At 32.5% G+C, this 10,516-nt stretch overlaps 1 protein-coding gene and 1 non-coding gene across 2 annotated transcripts in view; one reads left to right on the top strand and one right to left on the bottom strand.

Moving 5' to 3' along the window:
• The window catches only part of Smp_140000 (putative tetraspanin-CD63 receptor), a 34,942-nt gene extending 26,521 nt beyond the window's left edge, over nt 1–8,421 (bottom strand). The window contains exon 1 of the mRNA XM_018798691.1: nt 8,155–8,421. The gene's annotated coding sequence lies outside the window, so the exon portion shown is untranslated. The remainder of the gene's footprint in view (nt 1–8,154) is intronic.
• Smp_tRNA_00380_Pseudo_TTG.1.1 lies at nt 6,462–6,533 on the top strand. Its single transcript has one exon. It is a non-coding gene (tRNA).
• Nucleotides 8,422–10,516: the final 2,095 nt, after the last annotated feature.

Below are 10,516 nucleotides of genomic sequence, written 5' to 3'. Positions count from 1 at the left end.
CGTAATATTTAAACACATTCGGAAGAGAAACAGTCATAGTTAATGGGATCGAATAATCTTTGTGTCATATCTCAAATCGATTGACTTTGGAAATGTATAATAATGGATTACAATCCAGTGGTCTAGTGGTTAGATATACATATATTCTTAGTTAGATCCCTTGCTTGATTGTAAATCTACACTTCTAAGAAGTCCAGTACTTTCAGATTTTCAATAGTACCTTGACTGAGGTCAACCTAGTATAAATGCCACCTACACATAATCTAATGTATCAATACTACTTAAAAATTGACCTAGTAACTAAAGAATGTCAATAATATAATGACTTGTTTACTCTTAAATTATTTTCCCAATTACTATTTATTGGTTAGACTGATAATTTTTACATTTTACAAATACTAGAAACTAATTGACCGTTGATTATGAAGAGTTAACAGAATGTCAATAATTTTCACGTGTTTAAATAGTTCTCTCCTACATTAGGGAATAGAAGTTGTTTTCTGTTTGAAATAATTCTGAACAGTTAGATGGTCACCATTTTTTTGAGGATTTTGTTATGAGTACTCCATGAACAATTAATAAATTGTATAGCTTTTATTGAATATTTTCGGTATTTAACATTATGAATACTTTACATTTGGGTGAATTATGCAGTTAATCTAAGTATTTCAGGCTGAGATAGATGATGGTTAGTAGTGAAGTCCATGATGCACGTTTCCTCTCATTTAAGACTCGTCAGCTGGATGAACCTGCATCGAAGATTTGATATTCACTCAGGCTAATCAGTCTGAAGCACGATAAAACACACGTTATGGATTCCACTGATAGACACCAATAATCTCTGCATAAAATGCTTGTGACTGACTGACAATATGGAGGCGATTCACAAAGGATGCACATATTCCAAAAAAAGACCGACTAATTGCAGTCCTAAACATCAGTAGGACGATTGAAATAACTAATATATGTCGGAAGTAAAATTAGTTTTAGTATTTTTTTTAAATACTAGAGCATTTTTATGGTGTTCAGTTAGCTTAACTGGAATTATTTTCATGGGAATATTACATAACCGTATTTCATGATTGAGAAAATCTGAATTATCTTACCAACGAAATTTCACATAAAATCACAAATGTGTAATAGTGTTTTTTCCATGAGAATAACTGGTTTTATTACGTTAGACATACATATATAATCTGGTATAATTCAATTATTAATTATCAGTATAGGGTTGTGGAGATTGTTGAGTTTAGATTGATATCCCTAATGGATCAATGTTAGACCACCAGTGAAAACCTGGAAGCATTGGATGTCCGTTTCGTCCTAGTATGGGTCTACCTTAACAGTGTGCATCAACGGTCCCGAGTGCGGGGTTCGAGCTCAAAACGACCGGTCTCGCGCACGAACGCTTGACCTTTGAGCCGGCATTCAACGATGTTAATGTCTGTTATGTGGCAGTTATTCACTAAAGACAATGATGGAAGGTCGCATAATATCGTCGATTCAGTGAAGTTAAATATTATCATTATTAATTGACAATGAAAATATTATGAAGTTCCATGTCTATCTTCTTTTCAATTTGTTATTGTCATTATCATTTGAATTGTTCATTTTATGATAAATCATGAGTAGTCAATCAAATCATGCTTGTTGACAGAATTAAATTGATTGTGTTTTATTGTTTTACGATGTATTTTGCTTTATTTACTTGTGCAGACCTAATCAATGATACACAAAGCGTTTTACATCATTATACCGATTAATTTACATTACTATTTATAACTCGATCGACAGAATGAAGAAAAATACTGAAAACAATCAAAAGATTTCAATCTATTATATAAGTTGAAGAAATATCAAGAACTGAACAAATTTGTTCGTCCTTGTTTAAGACATTTCAGCAGTATTGATTTAAGAGTTAAGTAGTGATTGAATTGAAAAATGTCAGGTTTCATAGTTGGCACTATAAATATTGACAAATCTAAGTTTTAAAATTCGGTCGATTTATGATTTACTGAGGTACAATGGGTTCCAACGGTTCTCAAGTTGAAGTTATCCCATGAGGAAAATCATAAGTTCAAACCGAAATGTGTGCAGTGAATTCTCATCTTGAAAGATTTCGGTAAACTTTTTAAATTTGATAGAATTTTGTCTCATCATTTAAGCTATTTTATTATCTAATGTCACAAACTGATTCTGATTACATAATTATAGATCACCAAGAAACTCTGGACTGGATTGAGCGTTTATCCTTCAGACCACTGAAATGAAATCTAATGGTTTACATTTCTAACCACGATAAATTCTATTGTAATAACGAACGTATGTTTAAGTTATATGAAAATCAATTGAGCATGATAGATGCTCAGATACAATGTCAAACTGAATGTTATTTATGATGAAACTGAAAAATCATTATTTAAAGAAAGGGGACGAAAACTTTAAATAAGCAATTTTGAATACATATTCAAAAAAATTATTAAGTTAGCTACTTTAAAATATCAACTCTTCATCTTCTAAGCAAAGATGGATAGTGGCTAGTAGTGGAATCCAGGACTCGCGTTTAGTCCTATTCGGGACTCGTCAAATGGATGTACTTGCATCTCAGAGTTGAGTTCCACAGTGAACATTAAAATGTTCCAATATATCATTAAACTATTACAATAGTAACCAGTTGACTTCGATCAAGCAATGATGAAACTTCAACAAAAGTAGTTATTTTAAAATTTATACACATTTTGGTTTTAAGGGATATTGTTTGTCTGTTGTGAGAAATCTTAAAAATTTTCAAAATGGATGCAGTTTAACTCAATTGGGAAGATATAATATAGATTACTTCAATCTCTCAGTTGCTTTCGTCACAGATTAATCTCAGATTAGGTACGATTAAGAACTGGAGAACACTGGATAGCTGCCTTTTTTATAGTAAGGGCCTGCCCAGCAGTGCACACCCAAAATCTCACTAGGAATCGATCCTATGACCATCAGATATCACTACTTGCGCTTCACTATTAGAACACTGTGCTAACATAGCTGTCTCACCTCCAAGTTATCTGAACTCCACCGGTCATGACTTTTTTTATAAAACTTCAGGAATATCCTAAATCAAGTATACTAACGTTTCTAGTTTAATTAATCAGGTTTCTTACAGTATCTCAAATGAAATCAACCTGTAACAAATACATCCTACAATGTAATCGATTCTCAAAAAATGTTTAGTTAATCAAACTGAATTAATTAATTAGTGAATTAAATTCAATTATAATGTATGATGTGATGTAAAATACCAAAGACTATTTAGAAGTGTACAATGACCAACATTTACTACTGATTAATAAACTAGAATAGTTATGATGTAAAACGTTAGTTATTTGCATAATTGTATTAAATTTTTATAGTTAAGGTTGATTAAAGTATAAATGAAAATAAAACTTGGGAAAGAAATTCGTGGTTTAACATAGCAGACTTAATATACATATGTTGCTGGAGGCCTGTTTAAACATCTGGGCTACCTGTTCCTGTCATCTAGATATTTCAACAAGTTATCTAATTTTGTTTGTTTTAATACATCATTATGCCTATTAATCGCACAGCCTATTCAGGTGCGTTTCTGAAAAGTGTAAAACCTTTCACTGTAAAGGTTACAGAAGGCCTAATCAGAGATATCGTGGTTGCTGGCAATATGCAGCGAGAAGAATGTAAATTATCCAGATGTCGATTGACTGGGCTGCTAACTTCTAACTGACGATCACTCAATATTTATCGTCAGGAAGGACGAAGAAGTAAGAAACGGAAACTTGTTGAAGTACTTTGTGCTGAGAATTCCATATTGTACCAAAAATATAATACTGAATAAAGCTAATAATATATATATATATATATATATATATATATATATAACAATAAAACTATACTTATATTGTTTGCTTGTATCTACCCATTGTTGCTTAGGTCTGCAATTGATCAGTATCTTATTGGTATATGTGCATACTGTGCCGATTGTCTCAATATTGACTTAGTCGCAAGCTTTATAAGCAAAGATGGATAGTGGCTAGTAGTGGAATTCAGGACGCACGTTTCGTCTTATTTGGGACTCGTCAGATGGATGTACCTGCATCTCAGAGTTGATGTTTGCTCTGGGACTCGAACCGAGTACCATTCGCTTCAAACGCCATCACGTTATCCACTCAGCTTGCTACTGAGTTTTTATAGTCACTTGTTTGTGCAATGGAGTGAAGTTTAAATTCACTTAGTATTGTTTACTTATATCTTCTTATTGTGTTTAGGACTGCACTTATAGTTAATATTTGTTCGTATAAAAGTTATTTATTTTCAGGTATATAACGGTATAATAGGAAAATCGGTAGGTAAATTTTACATGAAATGTTTAAACCCATCATGTTTGCTAAACCGTTTTACAACAAATTGTCACCCTGGTAACACTACAATGATCTAAGATTATGTTTTTGAAAATTAAGTACACACCTATCGACAAAATATAAGCTTTAAAACTATATTCTTAAATTTCCTAATACAGTAAACTTTGGTAAATTTGTGATAACTATGAGAATGGGGGTTTGTGGAGGTTGCAGTAATTTAATTACTTGAATTGGTTGAAGTTAAACATTAAAACCGTTGGATACCAGCTCAATGGTCTAGAGGTTAAGTGCTCGCTCGCGAGACCGAAGGTCCTGGGTTCAAGACTCACCTGCGGGATTGTCGATGCGCACTGACTAGGAGTCCCATACTAGAACAAAATGGCCGTCCATTGCTTCCAGGTTTTCAATGGTGGTCTAACTTAAATCGAATCACTATTTCAACCATTGATATTGTGATAGTTTAAAGAATTTGGAAAGGGTGATTAGAAAGATAAGATTTTTTCTGGTTTATAATTGATCTCATCAAAAATTCTGTCAATCAATCATCAAAACACTTGATAATGAGGACTTAATAAATCTAGCGGTAAAAGTAGAAAATGTTAAGGGCTTTATAATTTCTTGATTTATGAATAATCCACTTTCAATGTACCAAATTGTATGTGTTTGAATGGACATAATCGAGTGTAAGTATCTCATAACTCATATACTATTCAAATAACATTGAAAAGAATTGACCTACAATGTACTTCTGATTAGTCGACATTTATATTTTTTTATCGTGTGGGCTTTTATTTTCAAAAAACGTAAGGCAACCTGTTTGAAGATCTGGACTACCTGTTTCTGCCCTCTAGATATTTCAACAAGTTATCTGTTTTTATTTGCTTTAACACAGCATTATGTTTATTAATCGTATAACCTGTTAAGGTGAGTTTATAAAAAGTTTACTGCCTTTCGTCTTATAAGTTACAAAAAAACCCAATCAGGGATATCGTAGTGGTTGGCAATATGCAGTGAATGTCGATTCCTCAACTGTTAACTTTTAGCTGGCGACTACTCAATATTTATCGTTAGGATCGACCAAGAAGTAAGAAACGGAAACTTGTTGAAATACTTTGTGCTGAGAATTCTATATTTTACCAAAAATTGAGTATTGAATAAAGCTAATAATGTTAATAACGAAAAATAAGAGATTGTAACCAAGACTAATTTTCTAACGGAATTTAATGTTAATGAACACCTGAGAAGATCAGGTGTTTAGTTTGAACTGATAAAAAAAACTAAATCACTTGGTGACAATCTCGGTTAATTGATTAATTTAAAAGTACACTTGGAACAGATAACTCTATTTACGGTTTGATGATAATGATATGAGTAAAATTAGAAAAAAACTGTAATGTGTGTGTGTGCATGGTCAATATGTGTATCTGTGTATACCTATGAGAGCATAAACAAAATATGATATAATGTGTTATATTTATTGACATATAACGATTTCAGTTGTCTAGATATATGAAGGTTATCTGGCTAGATAGTTAACAATGACTAGACAACTTATACACAAAATACTGTTAAAGTGATACTTGATTAAATGAAATGTAGGTGTGAAACCATGAAAAATAGAATTATACTAAACCCCTTATCAGTAATTTGTTACTATAATCATCGTAAATCTAATAATAATTCGTTAAGGTTTGTATTTCCCTGTTGAAGAAGTTAATGATTATTGTGACACAGTATGTTGTTTAATAACACATTAATGTTTGAAGCAAAAAGTACTGAGTTCGAATTACTGTGTAAACATCTACACTTTGTAGAATGAAGGTAAATGCAGTAAATTGATAAATCCCAAATGAAGGAATAAATAAGTATCATATTATCTATATTTCCAAAACATTATTATCATTAAATTCATTCATTATTGTTTGTTTGAATCTCCCCATCGATGTGTTAGGACTGCAACTGGTCAGTCTCTAATTGGCATACTGTGCGTATTGCCTCGATATAGCCTCGTTGGGAAGATTCAAACAAACAATATCAAGTGAATTTAAACTTCACCCCATCGCACAAGCAAGTGGCTATCAGGACTAAGTGACCGAGTGGATAACGCGATGGCGTTTGAAGCGAAAGGTACTGGGTTCGAGTCCCAGAGTGAACATCAACTCTGAGATGCAGGTACATCCAGCTGACGAATCCCAAATAGGACGAAACGCGCGTCCTCGATTCCACTGCTAGCCACTATCTATCTCTGCTTATTATTATCATTGTTTTCCATAAATTTTCATATTCCAGGTTACTACTTTTGTTACAGCTTGAATACATCTTCAATGTTATTGGTCTAATGAGTGTTAAAGTATATTTCATGAACGAAAATACTGAAAGCACTATGACTTAACTATTTACATCAATTTAACTGAAACAAATTCAAAGTTCAGATGTTGTTAGTTGATTTCTATCAGTATGTTTTAGATGTTATAATTGTTAAACTCGACTTAAAAACAAAATAGCGTTGTACTCTGTCGTATTTATCTACCATTATCAAAGTTGATCTCAAGATCATCACTATCAATAATGATACATGGAGAGTAGTACATTAACCAACAGGTCACTGGATCTGATTGTATTATATTTTTAAGTTAACAACAATAAAAAAAACTAATCGAAATGATAAATAATTAAAACGGTTTATTTATTCAAATCAAATTGAGAAGTATCAGAATGGAGTTTTGTGGATATTGTAGTAATTTTTAATAGTTGAATTCATGATTTGTTTAAAGCTAGACCACTATGGAAAACCTGAAAGTATTAGAAGGCTGTTTCGTCTTAGTATGGGACTCCACAGCAGTGAGCATCCATTATCCAGCATAAACTTATAAAAATAGAACGTCACTCAGTACACAGTAAATGTACATTTTAAAGAAAAATCTACATTCTTGATATGAATTATTGAAATAAGGAATTTTTCTTTGATGTATATGTTATTACTCAATTACAATTACAAGTGTATTATTGAAATATTTTTTTTGCGGATAAACTAAGTCATGTTGATTGTCATAGTGTGAATAATTCAATTATACTTCACATCATCAATGTCTATGTCAGTATGTATGAGTATTTTATATGCAAAAGACTTGGATTAGATCCGTTTATAAACTTAAGAAACAAAGTACCTATAAATAAGGACATAATGAATCTATATTTAACTAAATTTGTCAGAGCCCCCAAATGCCCTGGCACGGCCGAGAGTGGGGAGAGTCCGCTCTCCCTCTCCAAATGCTCCCACATGGACACGCGTATACAGCCACTGCCAGTGGAGTCCTACTCACGGCCTTCTCGTTATGGGGATGTTGTTTACGAAATTGAGAGGACGAAAAGCGAATGTCAGGCGCTTTAACAGGGTTGGTGGTGCACATGGGCTCCAGAATCCTGATGGAACGAATGGCGTATGAACCTATTGTTGGTCACCAGCTACCATGGGACTGCATCTCCTTAAAATGCTCCACTGTCTTGTGGATCAGATCTTTAGGTTAAAGGCTCGGGGTGTGGCCCCCTAAGAAAACTACCTGCTTCAGTTTGGGCACCTGGGCAGTATCATAGCCCTCATACAAATAAAATGGGTTTCGTGCGGCGCATATGCATCTGGTGCCCCCTTGTACCAGTATTTATGTGTTTATATAAATAAATAAACAAATAATAGCATATATACTTATTACATGCTCATGATGACCAAATAAATGAAGTTACTCAACTTGAGAATAAATTTTTAAATGAAACTTACTTTTTTTTTCAGTTACTTGTAACTATGACGTTGATCTTTTAAGCTGATGAATATCTTGTTTGTTAGTGTTGTCACCAGAGTTTTTATAGGATTTCTATTTTATTGTTCTATATTCACCACCCACAAGTTACGTATGCATAAAATAAATACTATCTAAACAATAATAGTATTTATAATAGTAATAATAATAATAATAGTGATCTAATGTCAGTTACTATTTCCAGAAATAATAAAACAAACAAAAAAAATGTGGTTGGTTCACAAATTTGGTCACTAAGGTTACTCAGATGCTTTTATTTCCTTTTATTACATGTGAAATGATCATACTTTATTTTGATTGGTTAAAATAAGTGCGTATGTGTTTTATTTAAATGTCAATTGTTTTTGATGAATAGAATTATATACAAACAGAGCTAATATTTTTCATAATTGAAAGCATGAGTCAATTGAAGCTAGACCACCATGGAAAACCTGGAAACACTGGACGGCCGTTTCGTCCTATTATGGGACTTCTCAGCAGTGCGCATCCACGAACCCGCTCTCGCCACTGAGTCGTGATATTGTACTTATTTTGACTGACTAGTTAAAAGATTGTTTTTCAGAAATATATATATAGAGTTGGTAAACTTTTACTGATCACAGATAACAGATTCATTAACGATGAGTCTTTCACCCTGTGATGGACCAAAAAGTACATTAACCAATTATCGCAATAAGGTTATTACGTTCAAATGTTAATGTAACACAAATAAAAGTTCATGGACGTTACTTAAAGGATGTTACTTGTTCTGTTGAGTTTGGTACCAAAATCCATAATTATAGATAATTAATAATTCCAACGAGGTAGATATGACTCCAGTAAATTCGCCAAACGTAGAATACGATAGGAATGTCACAACAGTCTATAATTATAGATGATATTTAATTAATAGTTCGGTTATCATATCCACAAGCATTATAGAACGAGATACGTGGATATAAGAGTGTATTTATTTATGAGCAATCAACAATGTTGTACTATGTGTAATTCAAAAACGGAAGTAAGTAAGTGTTCAAGGTCGTGCACTTAAACAATAAGTACAATCGTTCAGTGATAAACATACAGATTGTGAAAATAAACAAAATAAATGCAAAAGATATCAAAAATTATTTACAAAATAGGTTAATTAGGCCTATCTCTACAACCTAATCATGTACACTATATGACTTATCATTTGAGGTCTTTTATTTTTTTTTCTTTTATAATCAAATGGAATATGTATTTAGAGTAGTTTTAAAATACTTATTATCCTTCATCTGATCTTTTTGTATTGTGATTGCAGATAGGGATTTACAAGGCTTATGCATAGTATGATGAATGTATCGATTGAAATTGGCAGTAGATGGATTGTTTTTACTGTACACAATTAGATAATAATACATCTTATAAAAATCTTCTCTAGTAGTACTTAAAAAGGCCTAAAGACTAGTCACAAAGCTATTTCTTCCTTAACAATTTCTTAGATCTCCAAATCTCCTCTTGAAACCTTTTTGGGGGTTACTGTCGGTTCCGGGGCTGAGAAAAAGAGAAGGTTTGGGTACGGTGTTAATAGTTTCATCCCATAGAAAAGAGCCTTACTAAAACAACGCTAACCAGGAACAACTATTTTGTTTATTTAAACTCTGGGCTTTTCTTCAAAGATTTATGGTATCTCACAGTGAAAGCCGAGATTCTTCGGACATTCTTCAGTCATTGTTCATTCTTTAACGTATACAACCTTCGTCTTTTGAATAGGGTTTGAAAATATTCACAATTGACTGATTACTGAGTTGTGATTAATGCCACGAGAGTCAGGTCTTTTTAATACAGATCGAATTCTATCCATCAATTTTCAATTTGTACGCCAGTCTACTTACAATTCAGTCCTGTAGGAGGTCAGACGTGGTTCAGCTAGCTAAGTGGTAATGTCTCTGAGTGTGAAGTTGGATAAAACGGGATCGGATTCGCCATGGAACATAAGTTCTATCAAGATTACAGGTACACCATGCTGACGAATGCCGAATAGCGTGAAACCTAGGATCTCAGATACTTGTTGACTACCTATAACCATCACCTATTAAAGTATTAGATAAAAAAATGCAATGGAACTAGACTTTACAAATATTTGTTACTTAGCTCATGAATAAGAATTTTTAACATACGAAGATAATCTATGCTTTATACTAATTGTCATTGATAAAACAAAACCAGGGTACATACTGTAGTTGTATTCTTTTGCACATAGTAATCAATAATACAACTTGATCAATATACTGTGGTTAAAATCAAAAGTAAGCCTAAATGAACTGGATTAAAATAATTTATCATTTATAGTCAATGTAA

The sequence above is a fragment of the Schistosoma mansoni genome, chromosome 7 (assembly GCF_000237925.1).
Source record: "Schistosoma mansoni strain Puerto Rico chromosome 7, complete genome".
NCBI lineage: Eukaryota > Metazoa > Platyhelminthes > Trematoda > Strigeidida > Schistosomatidae > Schistosoma > Schistosoma mansoni.
The sequence above is the reverse complement of the archived record's forward strand: the minus strand, read 5'-3'. Positions and strand labels throughout refer to the sequence as shown.